This window comes from Dermacentor albipictus, chromosome 4 (assembly GCF_038994185.2).
Source record: "Dermacentor albipictus isolate Rhodes 1998 colony chromosome 4, USDA_Dalb.pri_finalv2, whole genome shotgun sequence".
Classification (NCBI taxonomy): domain Eukaryota; kingdom Metazoa; phylum Arthropoda; class Arachnida; order Ixodida; family Ixodidae; genus Dermacentor; species Dermacentor albipictus.
Genome location: NC_091824.1, coordinates 111,933,388 through 111,960,844, shown reverse-complemented (window position 1 = coordinate 111,960,844; position 27,457 = coordinate 111,933,388). Strand labels below are relative to the sequence as shown.

At 45.1% G+C, this 27,457-nt stretch overlaps 2 protein-coding genes across 2 annotated transcripts in view; one reads left to right on the top strand and one right to left on the bottom strand.

Moving 5' to 3' along the window:
* The window catches only part of LOC139059255 (uncharacterized), a 52,734-nt gene extending 52,137 nt beyond the window's left edge, over positions 1-597 (bottom strand). Inside the window, exon 1 of the mRNA XM_070537420.1 lies at positions 564-597. The gene's annotated coding sequence lies outside the window, so the exon portion shown is untranslated. The remainder of the gene's footprint in view (positions 1-563) is intronic.
* Positions 1-27,457, top strand: part of LOC139059256 (uncharacterized) — a 284,919-nt gene that overhangs the window by 186,623 nt on the left and 70,839 nt on the right. The gene's annotated exons all lie outside the window — the stretch shown is intronic.

Here is a 27,457-nt window from a genome sequence, read left to right as displayed (position 1 = left end):
TTCGTTAATTTTTTTCTACATCAATTATTTACAAAGAGAAATGTAATAATAGACGCAAGAACTGATTATGAGATTTGGAAAGAATAAATAAAAACAAACAGGCAAATACAGCAGTGAATATACACGACGAGGCACAAAATGATAGTTAACGTTTTATTGTATGTGCTGCACATTGCTCTCATGTAATAGGTGGGTCAGAGTGGGGATCTTGCGTTGGTCCTTACTGTTATGGTTAGTTCGACAGGAACAAAATAATTTCCGATTTACTTCACGTAATTTTGCGGTCCCACGAAATGCGATCATGATGCGACGATGGGTGCAGTTGCTGGGAAGTGTTGACAATGACTTCTACAATAATAATAATAATTACAGAAAAGGCAAAATAAGGGTAAGCGTTAATTCCGACCCTCCTCCCCCCCCCCAAAAAAATAAAAAATAAACAAATGTGGGACTCACACTTAGGCCTGTCAATAAGATAGGAAAAAATAAAGAGAAACAATAATAACAGGGCTCTCGGTATTACTACACAAATGTTTTGTTTGAGAAGGGTAAAAAATACTCACGAGGACAAGTTCGTTTTCTACGCTTGTGGAACAATACTCGCAAAGGAGTAGAAACTGCAACTGGCACAGAGCAAATGCTGCAGGGCTTGTTATGCAGCAACTGCTATATAGCTCAGCACGCCGTCATGCCTCGTACAGATAGCTCAGCCTCGTCATGCCTCGTTTGTCGCAAACAACTTTGCGACAAACGATACACCTAGATATAACAGCTGGTTTCTGATTGAAATTCGGGAAATGGAAGGGCGCGGTATCCCCATCACGTATCAAACTAGCAATCCCGCTCAGATCAGCGCTGAACCAAAGGCCTTGTGACTGCAGTTTGCAGCATCGCGATATCGTGTATGAAAGCGGAGCGAGGTCCTTTACTGCGCGCGCCTTCCAAGCGGTGCAGAGCCTGATATGTAGCAACTGCTATGTAGCTCGGCGCGCCATCATGCTCTATGCAGAGCACACCTGTGTCCATAGAAAAACCTTGCGACAAACGACGCATCTAGATGTACCAGCTTGTTTCCGACTGCAATTCAAAAAAAAAAATTTGGGGTCCAATCCACGCTGTGAAGGTGGTTGGCAAGCGAAGCTGCGGCATCACTTGATCCGACAGACCAATATGGCGTAGCTTGGTACGATTGAGCAATGCACTGCATAAAATGATTGGCAGCGAGACAATTGAATACACTGTACCTAACTAAAAGGTACTGTGTAAAAGGCGCAGTAACCGTACGTGGCTTGCTTTGCGTAGCAGCCGCTGCGTCCGGTTTAGCCTGAGTACGATGCCATTGTACATATTGACGTTACTGTTCTCTTTGCCGCTCATCGCATTCACGCTGCTCTTCGGGAGTCCTAACCATGCGTGGTCTTCCCATACCATTGTCACAACACAAACGAAATCGGTTGCTATGCGGGTTCTTCTTTTCTGTATGAATCTGTAGTGACGCCGCTTCCTGCTTCGTATGCCACAGTTGCCGCTTACGGGCCAACTGCAGCTTATGCTACCGAAATCTTCACCGGGTAAGGCATGTGGCAAACGCTACGTGATTAGCATTGTTCGAACGCGCCTTACCCTATATTACGTGGTGTTGACACTTATTTTGTGCTTTTATTTATTGAAATGGATACTAGAGTGCATCTTGCATACGTAATCCCAATGGAGATAGGAACTTTTCGCTTCAATTCATGCAATGGTTGTCTGTCGACTGTTCTGTCGACGGAGACGAAGAAATCCCAGGATCCGAGTCATATGCAGCTTCGCTGTAAAAGAGCTTGGCATTCACATTACATATAGAGCTATAGGGATCCTGCCCAAAGCAGCGCTGGCGAGAAGGCAAACCGTTTCATTACAGATAGCAGAATCGTGATATTGCGTGCGCTAGTGCTGCGAGGTCTTTTCCTGGACGCTCCTTGTAAACACTTCAGAATGCTGTCGAAAAATAGCTGATGATAGCATGCCTAAATAATTTGATATTCGTAGCACATCAGCCCCTGACGTTCGGAAGCAGCCTCTCATCACTGATGTCTAAATATTAAGCGCTCTACTGCAGAAGGCTATGCCGAAACCAAGGCAGTTGTTCTCGCTAACCTAAAATGCCCGCTAATACTAACTACAGCGGTGCATGTCTTTAGCAATGAGATTGTCAAGCGGATATCAATATCAAGCGAAATTCACAGAATGCGTGTCATTTTGAGTTACGTGTAGTACGAGTACCCGAAATTGATAAAACTTTTATGCGAAATGTCATCGCTGTGCTTCCGTTAAGAGAATTGTCAAAAATTTGTCCCCCTCCCCATGACGCATAGACGACGCCTGCGAGCGCAGGGTTTTCATAATTCTCGCGAGCAGAAATCAGAGGACTGGCCTGGATCCAGTGATCGCGAACGTAAGTCGCATAAACAACGTAATGATAGCAGCGACGCTAACAACTCTAAAGGAGAAAAAAGAGATGATCGTTACACACACACACATATATATGTAATACACAAACATACAAAAGACACGAAGAAGGACGTGTGGCAAATGTAAGGTTTGTCGACAGGAAACACGGTGTACACAAACTGATATGGTTAGTCAGAGAGTTAAAACATTCCTGTAACTTCCTGCCACCTGCTTTGGAGCGTTCTGTAAACGAGGGTCTATGCGGCTAGCTGCAGCGTATGGTTCAGAGCATGTGGCTACGATTTCCGCTCGCGAGTCACACAAGACGAGAGCGATGTGGTAGATCACAATTTTTAAAGGTGTAAAAGCAGTGACAGGTGAGGGCTGAGTTTGCGATCACCTTTCCGTTGTTACAACGGGAAGTGGAAGCGAAAGTGAAAGAAAACAATCACTTAACTCACTGCCGGTGCGAGCGCAACCTTGTGTTGCTCTAGTAGTTAAGGTGAAGCAGCGATGGTTTCTCCGGCCACTTTCTAGAGTATTTATATATCAGTACTTATTCGTAACGTAGCCTTGGGAGTGTCAGCCAGCGCCACACTCGGCCCTGGTGGTGGATATGGAATATCCATAAAACCACATGCATAATTTAGTATATGAACTTATGGGAACGGGAAACTAGCCGATAAACACTCGTATGATACCTCAAAGCAGCAAGGCTGCCAGACTCAAGACACTCGCTGTAGAACAAACCAGATGAATTCGGTAACAGTGGACCACAACCTTCAGTAGCAACCATGTAAAACCAACGTACGACGTGTAGTAGTTCATTCGCTGTTTTGTTTCCTTGGTGTCAGCGTCTGCTGGCGTGATGTGATTGTTACGTGGCGGAAAGACGAGCACTCTTGGTTTTAATTCACTGCTCCTAATACCCGTTACCCTGTATAGGTCTAGGAGCAGGCTACCCTTTCTTCTAGTAGAAGCTCTCTGTTCATATTTAAAATATGATAACATTCAAATAAGTGGCCAATATTTCATTAATAGCAGACAGAATTGACCACCACATCATATCGCAGCTTCATGGTAGGGGAAATTTTTCGTTTAAAGCAGAGTTCTTGGGCTTTTTCCAACATGGGCATTCTTCCAGTGGGTAATGGGTTTCCAATAGCGGTTGCGCATCTCTTTCGATAAGCACTTCGAAGAAACACCACTGGAGTCCAGCCTATTCAAGGGCATATAAAATGCGCTTTACTCAGCTAGGAAGGTCACCATATAGAGGTTAGCGAAAAGTTTCGTAGATGTATGAAGAAAACATTCAGTGCTCTGTTATGCGTAGAAGATGAAGTTATTATTCGTAAGGACTAGTCATTATTCGTAGTGAATAATAAATAGGTCATTATTATGATTATTAAACATATTAGTAACTTGAATATCACAGCAGACAAGTGGCCAGTAAAACTCCTCGTATTCGAGGCATCAAAATTGCCAGGTCAAGACTTCCCAAAGAACACTTTTCAGAACTTATTCGTATAAAAAGACCCCGGATTCACCTTGTTCTCGGGCATTGCATAAAAATTGTCTAGGCTCTGTTATCCTCCATGCCTCGAGGTTAGCACACGCGAGTTTACTGGCCAGTTCCCTGATTCCAAGATAAAGTACTACGTCATGGTTAATCTTTAATGGATGTCCCGAAATGTCTCTGGTTTCTACCCGGGTTTCGGTACTACTTTGAAGAGCGGAACGGATTCGGTGGTTAAGTTAAATAGTTTCTTGCGGAAAAGAAGTCATGCTGATCTGCAGTTATATGTCAAGCCGGTCGTGGGATCGCACACGTCGTCGTCATCGTTGCCGTTGTTGTTTTTCTTGTTATTGCTGTTGTTGTTGCCTGTTGTCGCTTGTTGAGACGAGAGGGGAGTGACCAAGGTTCGCAACTTCGAGCGCCAGCTAGCGACCACTTCTTCTTCGTTGGAAATTGCAACATGTTCGACATTCGGCTCCATGGCTGTGAGGGGCACTGTCGAAGACTCCCAGGCAGGGAGCCCACATGTGCTTGCACGTAGGCTCCTTGCTCCCAGGCTACTCTGTGTATACGTGGATGTAAATGACACGGAAAGTGTATGCAGGGACAGCTGCGATTTTAGCTGGTTTGGGAAGGCAGTGATCAAGCGCGTCAGGAGGACGTTGTGGGTTCGGTAACCACCGGCAGTAGGAGTCATTTCTATATTTTCATGAATTAGCAATATGTTGTGTACCGAGAATTTATATCCGTATATGCTATATAGCCGTAATTTATATCCGTAATCATAAGCTCAATCAGAACAGCAACAATCACAACAAGAACTACTATATTTTATGCGAAGCATACTAGCCGCACAACCACGCTCTTACTTGCTGCGCCGCGCGCGGCCGCGTAGCTACCATATGACGTCATAACAGCTGCAAAAGCGGAGGCTCAACTCGTGCGCTCGCTTGCGGCCGCGTAGCTACATAGCCGGGTCTCCGCTCGTGCGCTCGCCGGAAGGTGACCATCTGTCACCGTCACGCACTCGCCGGCGCGTGACCGTGACGTCACGCGCCGGCGCAGCGCCCCTAGCGGGAGGTGCGGGAGTCAGGTGGTGGCTGCGGCCGCGCGCGAGCGCGCGAGTTTGGGGCCCAGCTTTTCCTCCGGCTGTCGTGACGTCACGTCACGGGGTTAAATGGTGGCTGCCCGGCCGCGCCCAAGGGCTGAACTGAGTGATTGCAATATGCAACGCATAACAACTAAAATAAAGGCTAGTATGCTTCGCATCCTGGGCTTAACCTTAGCTAAGCCACAGCCATTTTTTTTGTTTCCTTGACTTCACTATCGGCCCCTTTCCCATGGTTGTCACTAGAGGTCGAGTCGACTGGTTTCCTTTCTTCTCTTCACTAAACTTTATTTAGTTGCTCTATGTGTTTGTGCATTTCAGTAGCTTGTTGTAGTACCCAATTTATGCATTTTACTAATTTGGCAATTGTACACCATTTGGTTGTACACAAATTTTTTACATGCTGTTTCACATACTGCCGGCAACTTGACTATAGGGTTACCAATCGTGGTTGTTAGCTATGACATGGTCACAAGCTCCTAACGCAATAAAAAGGTGTACAGAGAAACAGGACACAATATAGATAACAATGCACGAGTCGACTATTCACTTTCACCACATGTCTTCCAGGTTATTTCATTATTTTATTGCATTGTAAATATATATTTGCATTCAACCGAACTTTCCTTGTTCTCTGTCGGTGTGGCAAATACTTCAGCACGTCATTTTCTGACAAACGTTGGTGCGGCTGATGTTCATGGTGTCCCTTCAAGACCTTGCGTGTTAATTATTGCATCTTAGCATGCCTTTCCTCGTTACAAAGGTGTGTGATAACTTCTCCGTCGATTCTGTGTCTCGCAGAAGAACGGACAGCTAGCCGAGTGCGCTAAGCCTATTTCGACACTTGTCCTCATATGTTTAGTTGTATTAGGGTGCGTAGTTGTACCAGTTTATGAAAAGCGTGTTTTTTGCACCAACGTGTAAGCGTCCGGGGAGGGCAAGAAGCGGACGGTTGTCTAATCTATCGAAGGCCAAAATCATTGCCTATTTCTCTTCAGTCCTCGATAAGGTGAGTAATTCTGCTTAGCTCGTTGAAGGAGATTGCTTTTTGGATAGCTAAATAGCTGCGGAAAGCTGGTCCGCTTTCTGAACAGTGTGCTGAGATCTCTAATTTTAAATAAAATGCTTATTTTCGTTTTTTTTTTCGCGAGGTTACCTCAGTTTCCTGAATAATATAACCGCATAACATGTTCGCGCAACATTTACTGATCCCGTTAGTTTTGATTTCTGCAAAGAAGTGTCCACAAAGTGTTCAAGCCCACAGATCAGATGTTCATTCGCCCTCAATACGACTTTCAATTATTTAGCCTATATTTTTTTTTGGTACGGACTCCATGGGTTTACGCTACCATTAAACTCTAAAATAGATTCCAACTGCAGCTTTCTATGTTTAGGGACATAGTTATGAGCTAGAGTGAGGGAAAACAAGGCCGAGCATTTGGATAGTTGATATTTCGTTCCTTCTTGCTTATAGCCGGACTCCTAGGTCTCGACACCTAGGAGTCCGGCCACGGCGGCCGCATTTCGATAGGGGCGAAATGCGAAAACACCCGTGTACTTGATTTAGCTGCACGTTAAAGAACACCAGGTGGTCGAAATTTCCGGAGTCCTCCGCTACGGCGTGCCTCATAATCAGAAAGTGGTTTTGGTACGCAAAACCCCGTAATTTAATTTTTTTTTCACGTAGGAGTACCGGTGAATATTGACAGAAACGATTGGCGATAGGGGCTTCCAGTGAAACTGAACACACGTAATTATTTGCAAGAAGAAAGTATCCATATAATCGCGAAATTGTTGCCGAAGTGTTAGAAGACTGCATAATATCCTAATACTGGGGTTAAGCTTTTCTCATGAGTTCCATTCCCGCGCGTGAGTACCAGTATCACTGAGATAACTTCTAAGTGCAGCTGGCTAGTTGTAACAGTCCAGTCCAAGGTCGGTAGTGTTAACAAGGTTAATACTGAAGAAGTTGGAAGCAGCATGCTCCCGACTACGCCAGTGAACTTTTAAACAAAATCTGAATTTGCGTGAGCCTCAAATGACCAACGTACAATATATGCTAAGCTGCTTTGATGCTTCAAAATTCTGATTTAGGCACTGGAAACTTGAGGCGTATCGCATAGCTTTTTTGGTACGATCGACACAGTTCTCGCCCCAGCCGGGAATAGTTAAGCAAACCAATTACACATAGTTGAACCCAGTGCTAATAATTTTGTAATGACTCAAATAACCTTTAATTGTCTTTCTAGCAACGCTTTCTCCACGGCTGGTATATAAGTAAACAAATACCGTTTTCTTTTAAGTGTGAAACTGATGTTAGAACATTATAGGGCTAAAGAACCTGTTCGACAGCAGTGATTTACCAAGCTGTCGAGTCAACGATTTAATGCTTTTCGTGTACCTGAATAAACTTGTACACACGTGGAACGAATTCCGTTCAAATTACCGAAACATTTGCGCAATGAGAACGTTGTGCTTCGTGCTTTTTTATTTGACCAGATGAAACGGGTTTGTTTCCGAGCTAGTGCTTTTTGTTAAGCGAAGTTAGTCTTTGGCGCAAGCAAACACAGGCGCGCTGAAATAAGGCATCAAATTCATGGAAACGTACAAATTATTCTTCGCATGCGTTCACACAGGGCATAAAGTGCGATTCAAACTTTTTTTACCAAAGCGTGGAGGAACCTTTTCCGCAGTTACTGCATGAGAGACCGTATAATTGTTTTTCCCATTCTACATCGCTTATAGTTTTCAGGTTGGTCTGTGTGCAACCTAATAACAGCCCTGAGTGTTTCTTTGGGGACGGTGCCCGTGCCGCGGCGTCTCCTAAGGGCTCGTGGTAGCAAGTCATAGACTCAAACACCACATGCATGCCCATATGGGCTCTATCATGGAGAACTGAAAAGCCAACGGAATTATATAAAGCATAAACCACCTCTGACAAGTTAAAGCACGCGAGTGAGACTTCTTGCAGCTAAGAATCCAGTTGCCGAATATGATGCAAGATTATGATATGATGAATATGACGATATGATATGATGATGAATATGATTTGATAGAATATGGTACTAGCCTAGATGATAAAATTGCGCCGAAATGCCACTAAATGGCGATAGCGAAGTCATAATTACGTGTTCTAGTAGGACCTAACCTGTTAGACTTTCATTGCTCACAAATGTACTGTTGCGTATGTCAACTTGGAGGCATTCTGTGTTGTTCTAAAGAATTCCTCGCCTCAGTCGAAATTGTGAAAAGTACAACTGAAGTATATTTCAACAATGCGCTTTTCCACATGTACACGTTGGTCATTAGGTTTCTCACCAGTTCATAGCCTGCGTGGCGCCTGAGATGCTGAACCATGTACTCCCCGAAGTTCCTCAGGATGTCGAGCGGGTGTCGAGCGTGTGTTCGGCCGAATAGATGCAGCTCTTGAGCACGGAGGCCATCTTTGGAAGTACGTATGTTGAGCTTGGAAAGCCGCTGTGACTAGTAGTTGACACGAGTACGAGCGCAACGCAACTTGCGTTTGCGTCGATGGACAGGAAAACAAAATAGGCAACGGTTATCTCTGTCGTATAAGAAGGAATGTAGTCTAGAGAATATGGTCATAGTCTTAGCTAAGCAGTTGTTGCAGTCCTTGGAGTTGATTACCTTTTCTTTTTGTCCGCGTAAGCGCCGATATTGTGTCCTACACACACACACATGCACATGCACACACGCACACGCACGCACACGCACGCACGCACGCACGCACGCTTGCATATGTTGTCGAATGGTCAGGTTCCTCACAATGCCCATTCTGTGGAAATGATGAGGTGAATCGTATTTTCTTTATTCTGTCACCGTTTCGCTATGAAGGGCAAAGATTTTAGAAATAACATTTAGCTTCACTTCTTCTATTCCAGAAATTCTTTCTCTGAGAGCCTTCTTCCTTGGACACTGTCTCGTAGTTAAGGTTGCTCAGCCGTTGAGGAACTTCTAATTGCTTCAAGGCAATTTTCTTGTTACATTTCTGGTAGTTCACGTTAGTTTTTATTCTTTGGAATCGTTCCTGAATAGTTCAGCTGTTTTTCAGCCAATAATAAAGGTTTTTGCTATAATGAGTCTCAGTCAATCCGCCATAGTGGGTATGAGGCATCAGCAGAGGGATAACAAAAAACAAAACCGTGCGTCGGGCCCACGCAAAGGCATGTACATATTTGCAGCCTAGAATGACTGAAGATTGAGCAAGTTGCTTGGTGTTCGTGGTACTCGAAGGCAGGCGTAGAAACTCGGACACAAGAATAACGGAAACGCCGCCATTATTGTAGTCCTTCTGACATGCGGTCGGCTTTACAGGCCTGAGATTCCGTACGATAAATCACCTCATTTTTTTTTAGAGTTGCTGACCAGACAATGTATTTCTATTTAACACTAGCATCCAGAAGCACAAGTTCACAGGAACTCATACGCACGAGCAAAGGTTTGAGACCATGCCATCAGCGAGAATTTTACAGCGAAGCTGTATATGGCTAGTCGATTCGTCCGTCCATCCGTCCCTCCGTCTGTTGGCCGCCTGCACGCCGAAAATTCATCCGGCGCAACCCTATGAGCATGCGCGAAAAAATAGAGAGAGAAAGAGAGGCGCGCGATTAGACAATACCACCTAGTTAGGACAAGGCCTGTTCACTCCGATCCATGACGCAAAGCTACCTGGCCCGAAATTTCTATTGGCAAGGCTGGCGTGATGAAAGTAGTGACGTCGAGATCACTGCTGTCTTCTCTGGAGCATCCCCATTAGATTCTATGCCACTCGGGCCCGGTAACATGACGTCATGGATTGGAGGGAAAAGGCCTTGTGCTATCTAGGGGGTGTTGGATTAGCTGCGTAAGTAGTGACGTCATTGCTCTGCGTCGCAGCGGAGCACGCGCCCAGCAGCTTCTCTCCGCCTCCGAAATAGATAGGCAACGCGTCATGCGTATTCCTGAGGAGCAGGCAGCTTCCCATTAGCAATGCCGCAAGCAGAGCCGGGAACGGGGTCATCTATGCCGAACCGATGCTGCAGCTCGGGCACTGGAACAGGCTCGTGCAGCCGAGCGCAAGCAGCAACTGCGTACCGAATTAAGATCCGGCAGCCTACCAAGCCGTCGTTTAATGAAGCGTCCGGATTAACCCAGTCATAAGCACCGGGGCCGCACGTGTCAGCTTCGCTGGTTAACCATCTGTACGGAGTACTTGGGCGGTGATTTCTCACAAAGTGTGCACGCAGTTCATGTAAACATACCTGTATGTACTGTGAAATGTACGTGTATGTGGAACGGCTTCAGGAGCAAGTGCCTTGGTCAGGCCACACGACCTTTAGCCATTGCACCTCCGTCTTGTGTAAGAAATAAATGAACTGAATTGAAATGAATTGAATCTGAAATTCAATTAGGGGCGCCGTGCAACGTGAAAATGTCTCAATGCATCACATTTATTGAACACATGCATGAGGGCTGCAACACTTAATTTTAGACAGCGTGCGTAGGCTGAAACGAAAAAAAAAAAACAAATAAAAGATATGTGGTCAGCAAAATTTTGCATTTGAGTGTGCACTCTTTGTCATAAGGTCAAGGCCAAGGTAAGGCCAAGGTAAGCCAAGGATAAGGCCAAGGTAAACGGCCGATGTTACCTTCGACCGCCATGTTGACTTCAGGCTGTTTAAAGGAGTTCATGTCGTTTGTGAGAAGTTCCAACAACCAGAGAACTGAAAGAACTCTCGTATTCGCAATCCAGTAGTTTGGAGTGTCTGAGCGCCACGGGAACCGAGCCTCACAGCCGAACAACTTATTTGGTGAAAGCATGAAAAAATCCGTTTTTTCTTTTTTTTGGGGGGGGGGAGGGGGGGGGCAAAGGTTGCACATGCCCTGCGAAATAATTCCTGGCCGTCCAATTGGTTGAACGTGCTTGAAGAATACATTGTGCTCGTCTATGAGGGACTCATTAGGAGAACAGTTCAGAAAGTTTTGTTGCACGAGGATGGTGAACCGGACAAGTCGAATCTTATCAGCGCTCGGGAAAACGAAAGCACAGGAAGAGATAGACGGTGTCGTTTTCTTCTTTCTCTGACTTCGTTTACCTACTCTGCTATCATGGAAGGAGCTCATTGATTCTTGTGAGAACATTAATTAATAATATGAGAAGGCAAAAAGAAAAACTGAAGTTATTACCGTTCATGAAAACAACTCTCTTGCTATAGCATGAAATTGCTCTTGCTATAGGGAGAGAAACTGAGTACTTCTATGGTGTTGGACCCCGCAAAGTTCTATTTCTGCGCGAAAATGATAATTTATGTGTTCCATCCAAGTGCATATAATAATGTTCTATATCTTCATTGCGAGTTGACATGGCGGTTGCAGGTCAGGGCAGATGTGTGTCATTTCTTCATATTATTGGCCCCAAGAGAACCGAATTTTTCTTTATTTGAGTGCGCTGTTTTTGCGGTACCCGTGTCATGTATAGGGACTTTGTTTCTCTTGGCAGACATCACCGTCACCATACCTGGCCTTTGTGTTCGGTGTGCTTTTGCGCACGGGCACAGTTTACAAACAGGGTAGTCGGCAGGCACTGCGAGCTACCTCATACTCCGGACATGCGCCGAGCAAGAACACATCCGCGCTGAATTGTACTGACTGCCATCCAATGATACATAAAAAAAAGAGGAGGAGTTGCTACCAGACCCACACGAATCTGAGATAATACAAAGGGTACGACCATCTGTTATATTGCTATAATACAGTGCAGAAAGAGCGAGGACTGCGTAGCGAGTTGCACGCAGTGGATATGGTAGCGGGAGGCCAGCGGTTAACGTGGTAGGTGTGCTGTATTACAAGTCAGCGCCTTCTGCCTCCAAGATCGGTGTGCCTCATAATGGCTCTCTTGCTTCTTCGTACTCTCTTCTGAAAACGGAAATAATTACCGACGAGCACTCTTAACTGCTTGCGAACAAAGCCACGTTGTGCGTGAAGACGTTGCAGCCACTTTCACTAGCTTTAATATAGTGCATAATTGGTAGCATCTATAGCTGTCCATCTCAAGTACACCTACGTACGAGTGCGTATTGAAGTTTTATGCTCTTGGTGTGCATGTTTCTTGGTCGCGCTTCATGCTATTCGCGTTTCATGTTCGCGCTGCGCACAGCCACGGCCGATGGATAGTGGCACAGCTGTTGATCCATCCTAACCCTCTTGCTCGGAATTTGAGCTTTGTGACACTCTACGTTCTTTTCTGACATGCGCGACATCCCGCTGTCGGAGTACTCGAGAACAGCTGTTTCATGGAATGCGTAGATTATTTTAATATGTTGCTGTGTCAGTGTGTTATTATATGTGAATAATATTAAACGCCAAAACGCCTGTGCCTTGTCCATCTCCATGTCCTGTCTAACGTTTGCGCTTGTTATTGCACGCAGGAATGCATACAGCAGGATTTATCACCATGTGTATTTCCTCTCGACTTTTGCCCTTATAGAACTAAAAACGGCGCCTTACCAGCGTACTGCGGGGACGAGTGAGCGGCAACGCAATCTCGGGACGCATCGCGCGCGCAGGGAGTTATAGGATCGAGAAATACACGATGAATTGAAACTTCAAGCTATACGTTAGAATACAGCTGCAGAGCAAGCGTTGGAAGGACGTACGTGGTGGAGCGTACGATGGAAGGGCATAACTGCGTGCGGGGTTAATTCAGAATTGTTTTATCTTGCTGCTTTTTTTCTTTTCGTCTGCTGCATGCTCATTGTGTGCGAGCTTAGAAGGTATGTCATGCTGAAAGTGTGGCTTTCATTTCACCGGCTCCTGAATTATCTTGTTTCAAAGTGCCCACGCGTGCAGAGCTCCCTTGCACAAATCATTGAAACACCACCGTTAGTACTTCGAGCTTTGAACCACGTAGCCATTTTAACTTTCCAAAAACAAACTTGAACACCAAGGCCCAGACGCTGTGCTCTTTGTTAGAACGCGCGATATCGTGGTTACATCGCGCGGCCTTGCTTCAAACTGCGCTTGTGTCCGGGTTCTTTGTTATGCCGCATCTGTATTCAGTGAGTACTGCTCATAATTAGAATTTTGTGTTAGGAGATCCGGAACGACTCGCGATACAAGACTCTCTCTAGTTATGTGCAAAATGCCAGTATTCACAGGCTGCTCATTGTATTCAGCGAAAATTTGAAACTTCGTGAAGGCAGAAAATTTATAAGGTTCTGTCATTTCGCAAAACAAAACAAACGCACGATTTCTTTGGGATTGTTCTATGTTTTTCTATTTTGGAGACCTTTATAGATCCCATGCCTTCACGAAATATAGCCACTTGGAAGTATGCGCTTTGTGTGTGCGTCTATGTTTGTGTTCACGTCTTGCATTCGCGCAGTTTAAAATGTTTGCATAATGTATGAACCGACTAGTCCAACAACATGCTTCATGTGTATGCGTGTGTAAAACACACACTAAAACGCCACATTCACATTTATTTTGCGAGGAATTGTGTAGACGATTCTAATAATTACGAAAAACTCCTGAGCTGCACGACCAAATGGAAAAATAGAACTTAGGTAAAAATGCAGTACTCTTACGTTTACAATATACAGCACAGAATGACTGCTACATCGAAAGTTTTTGAAGGTGAACGTGCCTTGCATAATGAACCCAAAAAGCAAAACCTCCTTGCTCAGGCTTACGTTGTCACGGTGTCCACGAGCCTTATGAGTATTCGTGTTGGGCTTCAGCTCGTTAGGAGCTGTGACCAAGGAATCACATGAAATACCGGAACACGACTTTCAACGTACACTTTATTAAGAAGTGACACTCACCTAAGTTTCCTTAGGTGATTTGAATGCGAAAGCATGATGACTTGTCTAAGTTATCACCTTAAATTATAACTGCACATTCACCCAGCCTAATCCACCTTGCTGTAATTTGTACCAATTTTATTATACTTTCACCAACTTTAATCGACTTTAATTCACCTTAATCCACCTTAATCCACCTTAATCCAAATTTGCAAGGGGTCCAGGTTCGACGCCATGACTGTTCACCGTAGAATTTTGCAGTGCGAGCCGCAACAGTTCCAGCGCTGGAACATTACGTCATCATTTCGCCACGTGGGCTTTGGTACCATCGGAAGATAAAACGGACGCCGGATTTTCCACTTCATGGGGCATATAATGCTTTCGAATTAATAATGCTGCAATTTCGCACCACCAGTGCGCGCGCACCCCTAGTGCGAGATGTGCTTTGCGCAGTTCGGGGAAGCGTCGTTTGGGCAATCTGTTAGGTCTTACACCTCGTCTTCCCGACTGTTGATGCCTCCCTGTTCTCGCTTCCCGATAATCCATTGGACCAGCTGACGCCTGACGAGCTTTCCTCTATTGTTGCGTGGAATCGTGTCGACAAATGTGACGCCTCCTTCCAACCGGCATCCCTTCGATGCGTTGGCTGGACACAGAGAAAAAGAAATGATGAAATAAATTCGAGGAAAACATGCACATTGCTTAAGATAATGCTATAGGAATCTCTGGGAAAACACTGTCTGCGGGCATACGTTTAACACCGGTTTTAGTCGAACGTAATAAGTGTACAGCACAATTTACTGAGCGTCTTCCATCGCCGTCTCTTTCACTTCGCAGTCGACTCTCGCCACATCCGTCGCCGCCGCTTCATGACGTCAGCGACGAAACACCTGTATTTCTCTCTGCGCGCGCCGCACGTTGCATCTCCACACGTCGCTCTCTGGGAGGAGGTCACGTCGGTTTTTGCACCATTTTTTTTGGTCCTGCCGTGTTTTGCTCAAGGTAATCGCGGAACGAGTCACTCACTGCTTTCTTATTTAGCAGGGAGAGGCCGGCTAGTTGGTGGTCGATATTGGAATAAATCATATAACCGCGCAAACAACAAAGGACAAAGAAGGAAACACACAGGACAGGCGCGGATCAGTGCTTTCGACTTAAAATATTTGTGTCATACAGAGCATTTTACGTGGGTCTGTCCGGCAGATGTCGGAAAGCCCGCCTACGAGAACACGTGAATGCTTTCCGCAATTGAAAATATGACTTTCTTGCACAACGCTGCAGTTTTCGAAAAAAAAAAACGCATATATTGCATCGACACTGGTACGGCCGTGCACTCGCATCATCGTTGAAGCTGCTCAGATGACATGCAAGCGTGGCTTATCTGCGAGCTAGCAGTCTGTGTCTCTTTGTGGCAAAGAAATCAGCTTTCTGGGTGATGCTGACGCATGCACCTTGCGATAGTGCCGCTTCTGCTGCTTCTAATTAGCGTCATTTCTTGTTGATACCGTGTTTTTCGCTGGTCTACTTATTTCCGTGCTCTGGCACCATGCAGCCCAGTTGGAAGTTAGGGCTTGTCGCCGTCTGCCACGTTGTGTACCCGTCATTTGCTGTATTTGCTCTCTACTCTCACCAATTATATATACCAACAAGCTCAAACCACTAACGTTTAAAGCTGATGAGGCAGTTACGCTGGCCTGTGAAGTTAAGGTAAGGCTGCCGGAAACCAACCAGAGAACTTTGTATATAATGAAGACGTCGCACGCAGTAAGCTTAAAAGAAGAGCAAGAAGCAAAATAGGAAATGCTAACCTTCCACAAATTGCGTGACGTGTTCTGCGCTCACTGTTCTTTCTTGTGGCGCGGGCACAATCAGAGCGTGCGCCACTTCTCCAGCTTCGGGATGGGGTATTCCAACGACGGCGCAGTCATGAACCCCTGGACACTTGAGCAGCATGGCCTTGACTTCGGCCGGCCAATACTTGCACCCACGGACGCAGAAGTAGTCGCTCAGCCGCGCAACCAGGTACAGCCAGCCGTCTTTGTCGTAGTAGCACAGGTCGCCTGCGTACCCGCCGAAGTAAAGCGCATTATAACCGGCTGCTCCGAAGCTTGGTGCGGTTGTGCAGTCGGAAGCTTTCCGAAGTCGCAGTCGCAGGTTTGTGATGGGTTAGGCTAGTTCGCAATTTGCTGTGCTGCTAAGGTTACAGCGCGAATGCAGAACACAGGGCAACCATGTTGTTGTTTTTGTTGCCTGTGATTACGTATGGCTTCTACCCACGATGGGGCATTGGCCAAAAAATGGGGGGATTATTCCAAATTAATATGAAGCATAAATTTTTTAATATCTATGGGAACAGCATTGAATAGTGTAGAATTATCTGTTAAAATAAATTCAGGAAGGTCATATTGAATGAGTAATAATTATTCGAAAAGTAAAAACCTAAAAAAAGAATTTAGCCGGGCATTCGTTCAGATTCTGTAAGAAATGTTTGGACTGCGAAGCATGCATCCCTGTGGCTGAACCCCAAATTGGACGCCCCCAACGAAAGAATTGCAGATTATGTCAAGTCCAGGCCAATTCTTCGAAAAGGTATGTCCAACAATCTTTTTCTTAACGCAGTAAAGCGACGACAAGATAGAAGAAAGTGCTGTATCGTCTCCTCCTCATCACAAAAAGAACAAAGGGGGAGGGAACCAAACCCTACCTGTGTAAATATAAATTTAGGGAGCGAATGTGGCAGCTTAATTTGGTGATCTGTGCTGTCACTGGTAGAATAGGAAGAACAGAGCCGGATAGTGATGCATTTGCCAGTTAATCGGCATTTTCATTAAAAAATGGCTGTGGCTTAGCTAAGGTTAAGCCCAGGATGCGAAGCATACTAGCCTTTATTTTAACGCGACAGCGTTAAGGAGCTCGTGTCGCAGAAAAGCCGGTGTCGTCGGCGTCGGCTCAGGCGTTTGGCGCTTGCTCAGGCGCACATTTCGTTGTCGCGCCGAACGCTGCGTTGCTCGACGCTCACCGCGTCCGATGCGGGGCGCGTAGTCGCTGCGCCGCAGCAAAGCCACCTAGAAACAGCACGCCGCAACCTTCGCGTCTCATTCCAACGAGCAGCTCTGTCTCCAGGAGGCATCTCACCTCGTGTCTAGCAGAGGCAAGCGCAGCTGCTTATATACCACCGCGACGCCGCGAGCGACGGCGCGAGTTGGAGCCCCATTCCTCCTCTGTCGTGACGTCACGGTGTCACGTGGTATTGAAGGCGACACCGCCGCGCCTGAGGAGCTGGGTTGAGCCCTCGTAATATGCTTCGCATAAAAGCAAACGTTTATGACCAGGCACCCAAATCAAATCAGTACATTGCACATGGGCAGGAACTAGTAAGTGGAAGAGTTTTCGCACGGGTGACCCATTAGTAGCGGTAAGGCAAGAGCATACAGAAAGGGAGTCAGTAAGTATAGCAGCCGTTGTAATCATTTGGTCTAATTTACGTAAAGCTAGGATTACTGCTTAGAACTCGGCCAGAAAAATGGGCACAACATCAGGTAATCTTAAAGAAAAAGTCCATTTGAGTGCAGGACAAAATATTCAAATGACAGCTTTTTCCTCGCACTGTGAGGCATCTGTTGCAATGATAATGTTTGTTTCTAGGGTGCTTAGGTGGCCTTGCAACATGGCGTTTAAGATGCTGTAAGGGAGTAGTTTCGCGTGGTTTGGGGAAATGTCATCGAACCTGATCGCTGGGTAATTTGAATGCGTATTATTAGGAAGCACATCGCAAATTTGCACATTTAGTGGTTCAAGTAATGTTTGCACAAATATAATCTGTGGTCTATGAAACCTGGGCAATTTACCAGGAAAATATGAACCAGATGAGGACAACGCGCTTCTTCTAAGTCTTTAATTACGTACGGTAATTTAATTTGCGCTGTGACTCTAGTGCCATAATAATTTATCCGGGCTCATGGCCGGGACAACCATGTGCTCGCGACGAAATTAGCCGCTATGTGGAGATTTCCATGAATTGTGGTTTAGATGAACAACTTTAATGAAAGCTTGCATTGACCACGTGATCGAACGCGTCTACTATCATGGTCATCATGAAATTCCTCCTTCCTTTCCCTTTATTCCTCTTCTCGAAGGCCGTACAGCACGCGTTGTTTCAAACAGCCTCACAGGTCCTCCCTCATGACAATCCTTTATCTTATCGCTTCAACCGCGCAGACGTTATTGTGCACACCTGGTTGGGTGCTCAACCAGCTTAATTTGGTAAGCCTAAACACGGGCGTCTTGCACGGGCATGAACTTGTACAGGCGTTGCATGACCAGAGAGAAGGCTATACAAAAGCTGTTCATGCTAATACAAGAGCAATACTTAGTGAAGGCATTCAGTGTGCTCATTCACACTAACTGTACTTCGGAAAAAAAAAATGTTTACAAAAAATTTCCAGATGCTCGCGTTGTTTTGTACGAAGTTTTAGATTTTTCCCGAACGAACTCGTTAAATATATGTTGATGAATGAATAAAGAAACGTACAGATAATGATACATTTGTCTTCCGTGTTTTACATGTGAAGAAGTACCACTTAATTCGTAAGCATTACTGCTTATTTCACTGGGCATGCATCTGGCAAGTGCTATCGCTCAACTGTTTCTCAAAACACGTGGTACGTGCCCATTACACGTGCACACCTACCTGTGCTGTACCAGCCTTCTTCGTCGGTGATGGGCTCGTGCAGTCTCCCCCAGTATCCACGCATCAGGCTTGGGCTTCGCACCACGAGCTCCCCGCGTTGCCATGGTTCCAGAGGCTTTTTCGTTTCTGTGTCCCTCACCTGTGTGAAAGCCATGACGGAAGCTATGCTAAACCTCAACGCAAAGAGCCAAGAAAGGATTTCATTCGTAAGACTAGTGGAAGGGTTGGATGGACCGATCGTGCTTCTGGTTATGTACCATACGCTAGAAAAGGTGGACAAGCAGACGCAAGAAAAGCAAAACAAGATTAGAGGTGGTGACGAAATACAACAATGGGTGTGGGCATTTCGACAAGTATACTATGTAATATACATAGATTTGATGTACCTTCAGAACACCTGGACACATGCAGAAGCACGTGGCGAACAGAAACGCTACACTGTAAAGTTTGGCAACCTACCCATTGGACGGCTTTCCACTGCAAAGGGAGAGGCGCATGTGGCCCTTTCCACTACACCTGAGCCACGCTTCAACGTAAATAATACAAAAGACAAAACAGAGGGCGTTCTTTACGCAGGAAAGACAAACCATCTGCTATACTAAACTTCGCATATCCTTACTTTGAAGAAACAAACAGTCATGATTACAGCGAAGCTGTCACCCTTTAGTTGGTCGGGATTTCTTGTGGCGTGCTCACCAGAAAAAAAACGGCAAGTGGAAAAATGGTTTGTGTTTCAGTTTTCACGTAACAGAAATATGTTTTCTTCTATAGTCGGATTACTGTTCTATGTTATCATGTCTGCAGGTTGTGTGTAAGTCGTACTTTACGAATTTCCTGACGCCTTTTACTTTGAGAAATTCCATTACTTCAATAATGCTTTTGTGCTAGGCCTTCAAGAATGAGTATGTATGCTGTGCTTATGGTACCGCCAACTAGAGGCCGAGGCCACTCAGAGAGACCTTAAACAGAGCTGGAAAAGGGCTTTGCCTAGCAGGTTTAAGTTTTCCCGTATATTCGAATAAAAATCCGAAGCGATCATGTTTGCAGCTAGTGTGTAAATCGTAATTTGCGTATTTTATGACGCAATTAGCTTTTAAACAATAATTTAGTTCAATAAGGCACTTGCGCTTGGTGGACTACCTAGAACAATGAGCGTATATGCTGCACCTGCGCACACGTGCGTGCGCGCTTTACGTAATTCGCTTGTGGTGGCGGTGGTTGTGTAACGTCCCCATCCGCTGCGCTGTACATCCACTTTCGCAGGGTGTAATGAGGCGGATTGTTTATTTTCACACGGTCCCATTATTTAGTAAACAAATACAACAAACCATCAATTTGAGCAACGGCAAGAACGGACTTGGTTACGACTCTGATTGAACATACTCTCGTTAAGTGCTACTCAATAGCTTCATATTGGGCGTCCTCGCAGTAGTCCCGACGTCACTGTTGCGCAATGATTTTCAACGCCGCTCGACACACATAACTTTAACGTTTATTGTTGCGCGAGAGAACCGAACATATACGGACGGCACCAATTCGGCCCCGACTATTTCTGCTGGATGACTCTGACACGTGTGATTTGCGTTGTTTAAGGTAGACAAAAATATTGGTGTTCTTACCAGTGCTTCTACGCCAACTGCCAAACATCCGATAGACTTGTAATTGGGGAGCGCGTTGTAGAGACCCACTGAGATGAAAGGTATCTCCGTCTGACCATACGCTGCTCAAATGAAAATACAAGAGCCGAAACAAAGTTTTGTTATCTTGCCACTGTCAACCTCCAGAAAAAGTGAGTTCTTTCTCGAATCACTGCTAACACTAATCTATTACGCCCATGTAAACCACGGTGACGATTAGGGTACTAAGGTGCTGGATGTAATCCGTGTCATAGACAACAAAACCGCAGAGGCGGATTTAGATTAGTTTAAGCACTCTCTTATTAACGTACACGTAAATATAACGTTAACTGATTACAAAAGGAAGATTAAGGCTTCTTTTTAACGATATGTCGGCTAATTCAGAATTATGACCCATGACACTTGCTCTGTGCAAAACATTTGAGGTTAAATTCTTTGACGAGTGCCTTCGCAACGTCTTCCCCAATGGGCGTGCTCGACGTAGTGACGTATTGGAGGCTATGGAGGTCATAAATGGGCCGATCAGGCGGTCGGTCAGAATGGTGCGCCGGGGAAGTTTTATGGCCCGCATAGGACAAAGGGAACCAACTGCAAGGCACGGGGTCGAAACACAGCCCTGTTTTGGAAAGCATCCAAAAAACAGTGGGAGTCGTTCGTGGTGCAGGCGCCGCCGGGCAAAAGAGGTGGGGGGGGGGGGTTGCATTGTTGCCGGCACAGGGAGGGGCCGAATAGCAGTCCGTGATCCGGTGGCCGCTTCCGTCGTGGACGCCGTGCAGCGGTGAGGAAACCCGAGCCGTGCACGTAGTCGTGTGCCCGAAGCAGGCACCATGCGGGGATGAATGCTTCCTCCACGGTCGACACACCATAGCACTGGCCTTCCGTCAGGCAAATCCCAGGGCACAAACATATCAACCATATCCGCTTCGAGAACTCGTTAGTAATCTTCTAGAACGTCGGTATCTCGTTGTGGTGAAAGGGATCGTGCACACGACCTCGGCGCGCACAACGTGTCATACTTCGTGCTGCGTCTTCTTTTCTCCACATTTTGTGGGCGCTTTCGCGAAGGCGTCGACAGCTTGCGACAGTTTGCGACATTTTGCGACAGCTTGCGAGGGCATCGACCCGAAATATGCGAAGCTTTGACCTCCCTCCTCACCTTGAACACTGTGCTTTCACTGACACCAAACATCTTGAGTTTGCAATGGTTGCGATAAATGCATTGTTTTATATAACTACTTATTAAATAGCAACTGATTCATTTGAAGCTTGGAACAGGAGTAGTAAGTGTGCCGTGTACATTTGAACCATGCAGAGTTGCTCTTTCTACTTTTGTCACTTGCAATGAAGCTAAAGAGCAGACGACGGGCAGCGTTGTGGAAGGCGCGGAGTTATTTTTCTGTTGTGATCCGGCATGTGCTGTAGCACATGAGAGCTCTACTAAACCAGTCATCAAAATACAAAAGTCTTTATTTATACCGACAATTGCGCGTTTCAGAAGCATGATTTCTTGAGCGGGATTATTTTAGTCACGGAGGCAATCGGACGTCACGCTTCGGTCATCTGGGCGGGGCCTCCCCTTTTTTCTATAGTTGTATCCGACTATAGACTGCTAAATGTTTCACCCAGTAGGTTAAGTCTGAGATCTCTAGCTTGCGTTAATCAGGAGATTGGCGCTGTAAACCTTCTCTGTACATTCTGTTCCTCAGCAATGTTTAGTATAGCAGTTCCACGAGTGAAGACTACAGCTGTGCTTCAATACTTGCGGGAGATAGCCAACAGACTGCTAAGCGGACAGCGGTCACCTCGTTCAATTTCTGACAAACTGGCATAATTAAGGCACAGCTTCTTGTGTCTTATTTGCTGTTCCTAAAAAGATGGCATCAGGGCAAGGGGTTTGAAAACTCGACGTGAAGGTCTTCTGCTCAGAAGGAAATGTAGTCACGCTGCCTTACTTGATGTTGATGCTCCCTTACTTGATATTGAGATTAATGTAAGCTACGTTGTGTTTATCTTAGGTTCGCCTACGCAAAGCGGTAAAACACAGCGACATTATGAGCTCCTCGCCTTTCTTTTTGTCAACGCGAGCTGGCATCACGTCCCAGAGACATCCTCAGATGGTTCCAGATGCGTTATGTGTGCTCAAAACTGTCTTCTTAGCTGTTAACGTAGGCTGTCTCCAATGCTGGCTAGAACTGGAACACAGCATGTATATTGTGCAGCGTATAACGTTATAAAGATACGACCCAGTGACTTGTAGAAAATGCATGTTGTACGACGCAGACTGTTAACCCTGCCGCATTAATAGTAGTTGGGTGTTACACTCTTTTTTCCACCATTATGTGACAAGTTTATCTTTCTTACTCAAATATATCTTTGTATCCGAGCATGCAGCGACAGGACATTTAACTGTGCATATTCGTACGGGCTTTTGTTAGAAATTTATGCAGTGTTTCATTAGCGTGAAGTTTAAACTTCATTCGCATCGAGGACCACTTTACTAGATGCGGGAGGACCACTATAAATAGCCGTCGCGAATGAGAGTCTCACGAAGCCGCGGGCCCCAATGTACTGTCAGAGAGGTTGAGTGCAAAGAAAGGAGGAAAAAACAAAAAAAAGGAAGCGAGGATGAGGTTGGTCATTCTGCATGGTGTCATTGTACATAATCTCAGAATGAATATCTTAAACAACGAGTTGCGAATTCAAATTGGGCGCACGTCAAAAACAGATAGCATAACTTAATATAGAAATGTAGGTAACACACATATCAATACCGCACACCAAAGAATATATACATGTAATGTAGGAATGTGATATACGAAAGGTAAGAAATGTAATTTAGGGACCCAAGTAATACAAATAAGCATGAGACAGCAAATGGTATACGAGGGGAAAAAAAGCATACAAACAGCACAAACAAACAAGAAAACGAAAACAAAAATTCGAAATATTTATCTATGGTACCAAAGGCAGACAGACCATTCATGGCAATCGAGAAAATGTTACGCAGTTCTTAAGAAATCAGAGTTTCCATGTATATTTCTCTATATGAACGCAGTTTAACTTATCGATCAGGGAACACAAAGAGGTGCGGCGTAATGATAAAGCACTTCTCTCGCATTAACCGCAATATGGCCACTGAATTCTTGAATGAGTAAAAGTTTTATGCAAATGTGTCGATTAAAAAATTAAAACACGCAGTTGCACATACTAAGAAGATAGCTCTATTGGAGCGGTAAACAGGACACTTAAATCACCTAAGGGTGTTTCTTAAGATCCCCCATGTCTACACATTTTCAATGTTCTCATTATTTAAAGAATTTTGAACTCAATTTTTACATCATTTAGTTCATCCGAAGCTACCAGAGGCAAAGGTATTCCTTTCCGTGGAGCATATAGTCTGCCTATAAGCCAACGAATAACGACAGTTCGCACCTCAGAGTGAGGCTCCACGCTGTCTAACTGACTCTTTCTATATCCAGAAAAACACGCTCTCGCGCATAACGCAACCAGCAATTACCAACGCTGCACTCGTTGAGCTTCATTTTTGACCTTGCGAGTTGGTTACTCCATTCATCGCAGATAATTTTAGCCTCCAACTGGCGCACTCTAGGTTGTGAAAAGTTCCCCACCATGACGCATAGACGACTCCCGTGAACGCAAGGTTTTCACAATTCTCGCGAGGAGAAATCAGACTGGCGTGGGTCCAGCGACCGCGAGCGTAGGTCGCATAAACAAGTTCATGATAACAAGGACGATAACAACTCTAAAGGAGAAGAAAAAAATGATCGTTATAAAAAAAAAGCTGTTTAGATAGACAACAATATAAAAGACATGCAGAAGGACGTGTAGGAAACGCAAGTTTTGTAGAAAGAAAAAGTGGTGCATTCAAGCTAACTTTGTGAGTCAGAGAGTCTAAACATTCCTGGAACTTTCTGCCGCCTCCTTTGGAGCGTTCGCTAATCGAGGCTCTATGCAGCTGGCTGCAGCGTATGGTTCAGACTATGAACTATGAATATGGTTGCGATTTGAATACGGTTACGATTTAGACTGTGAATTAGTTACACCAAGAATACGGTTATACTGTGAATATGGCTAGATTATAAATATGTTTGCGATATTTTCACTCGGCAGTTAAAGAATATGAAAACGCCGCGGTAGATCACTATTCTTTAAGCTGTAAGATCAGTGACAGGTGAGGGCTGAATTTGCGATCACCTTTCCATTATTACAACGGACAGTGGAAGCGAAAGTGAAAGAAGAAAATAACTAACTCTCTGCCAGTGCGAGCCAACCCTACAACTTATACGCAAATACATGCGTTGCTCTACTAGTTAAGCTAAAGCAGTGACGGTCCCTCCATCCCCTATCTGTGGTATTTAGATATAAGTACTTCTTCGGCAACATGGCCTTGGATGTGTTAGCCAGCGCCACTCTTCGCCGTGGTGGTGGATATGGAAGATCCGTTAAACTGAATACATCATTTAGTGCATAAAATTGTCAATAAACACTCGTAAGACACCTCAAAGCAGCAAGGCGGCCAGAATCGTTACTATCGTTGTAGGATGAACCAGACGAATTCGGTGAACAGTGGACCTCAACTTTCAGCAGCAACCACATCAAACCAACGTATGACGTGTAGTAGTTTATTCGCAGTTTTCTTTGCTTGGTGTCAGCGTCTGCTGGCTTTATGTGATTGTTACGTGGCGAAAAGACGAGCCGTCTCGGTTTTATTTCATCGCTCCTAATACCCGTTCCCCTGCTACGAGCAGGCAACCCTTTTTTCTAATAGAAGCTCTCTGTTCATATTTAAAATATGTCAATATCCAATGAAGTGACCAATATTTAATCACTACGAGACAGAATCGACTACCGCATCATATCGCAGCTTCAGAGTAGGGGAAATTTTTCGTCTAAAGCGGAGTTCTTGTGCTTTTTTCCAATATGGGCATTCTTCCAGTGGGCAATGGGAAACTACTCTTTCCAATAGGGTTGCAAGTCTCCTTCGATAAGCGCTTCGAGCAAACACCGCTCGGGTCCAGCTTATCTAAGGACATATAAAATGCGCTTTATTCAGCCAGGAAGGTCGCAATATATAGTTCAGCGAAAATTTTCGCAGATGTACGTAGAAAACCTTCAGTCCCCTGTTATGTGTAGAAAATGAAGGTATTATTCAACAAGACTAGCTATTACTCATAGGGAATAACAACCAGATCGTTCTTATAAATAATAAACATGTTAGTTACTTGAATATCGCAGCAGTCAAGTGGCCAGTAAACCCCCGTACGCTAATTCGAGGCATCAAGGTTGCCAGAGCAAGACCCCCTAAAGAAAACTTCTATTCAGTACTTATGAAAAAAAAGACCCCAGGCTAGCCTTGTTTCAATTTCAGTAGCTTGTTGTAGTTCCCTATGTCTGCTCTTTAGTAATTTGGCAGTTGTGCACCATTTAGGTTTAAAATCACTGGTTCTTGGTTGCTTGCAGTGGAGCCAGTACCAAAATGCCTGCCGTTAGACGAGTGCTGAAACAAACAACAACCAAATTGAGATCGGTAAATGAACCTTTTGAAGCACTTCAGCATATCTTCTGCAATGAGAACGTCCAGTAGCGCGGGAAAGTGCAGCTGACGGACAAGCAAGTTTATTTTTCGCACACTTCATTAGGAAACTACAACTTCAACGATGTCATTGCCACGACGTAATCCAGTTTTCCTTGACATCGGACTGTCAAGGACACGTATACATACCGTCACCCGTTTACAAAACGAGCCGGCCATTGTCCCCATTCTAGCTGATTCAAAAGGCCTAACGAAGAATGTGAAAAAAGGGGAGTAAAAGAAAAATTCATCAAACTGTTGCACCATGTTGTTTCGCACTTTCGGACTCCTGCGACTCTTCTATTTAGGGAAAAAAATTATACTGCGCAAAACAGAACAAGAACGTGGAGGTACAGGCACTGACTATAACGGGAACCAGAACTCAATTGTCTGCGCAGTAAAGGCTCCCGCATACCACAGCGGGCTCGGAGCTCCGAGTATCAACGAGAACGAGAGTGTTGCGGCACGTCCCCATTGCTCTCGGTAATACAGACGTTGCTGCTACTAATAACTGGTGCCATGCAACAGCTGGTGCCTCGCTCGAATACACCTGTGGCGAGAACAGCCGTGCACAGTGCGCAAGCCACAGATGTTTTTTCTGGCGGATCCCCAGTAGCCTGTACCCCACTCTGCCACGATGGATGTGCGGTGAAGCATACACGTTCGGGTTGCACACGAACATTGTGTACCAGCACGTGTTCCATACGTGGAACGTGTGTGCATCTGCCATCATCATCATCATCATCATCATCATCATCATCATCATACCACCGTCATTTTCCTACCATATCTTTGTCGTTCCTCCACACCCATTCCTCAGCGTCTAGCAGCAGGCCGAACTAACATGCCTCAGGCTGACCACTCCACTTTTCTGTCATTAACGTTTCTGTCTCTTCCAGAGAACGCTAGAAACACTAGAACACTACACTAGAAACACTCAACACTAGAAAATGGGGTTCACTAAGTGGCCTACTGAAATTTTCCAAGGAGTCAGCGCTTGCGTAAATTTCACGGTATGCGACAGTCTTCGTCCGCTTTTTGCGTATCCATTTTCCCTACTGCGGCTCTGAAAAATGACGAATGCATTATTGTCTGTTTTGCAAGATTAATCTACATGTTTGCGGGCTGATGCACTGTTTGTCGCGGAAGGAGGCGATGGCGATATGCCGGCGAGAATATGAGGAAATATGATGACGAAAAAAAAAGTATCTGTGGCCACAATACGCAGCAGCAGAACATTCCTGCAAAAGCGAAACATTATCGACAATAAAGTAGGCCTGCGCAATGATGATAATTTGATAGACCTCTTATACGAAAAATTGTCTTTTTATAACCATGTTTTTGTGCGTAATCAGTCATAAGTAAAGCCGGAGTTCCATGGTATTCAACCACAGAAAATCCCACGGTTTGCCAACACGCTTTTTGGATGCTCATGTCATTGCAGTATTCAAAGCCTGAAATGCACATCATTTCGGAAACACCCAACTGCTCAGGATAGCATACGCATATGGTACTCCTGCATCAGTTACCAGAGGTTGTTTCATTGCCTTTGTATTCACTTGAAGGGATTTATACTCACAATAAGACTCTTCCGATGGACAAAGAATATATTTTTTCTTGCCTTTTGACTTGAAATATTTAAAACCCTTGGTACCTTTGGCAACGGTAGACTAGGGAAT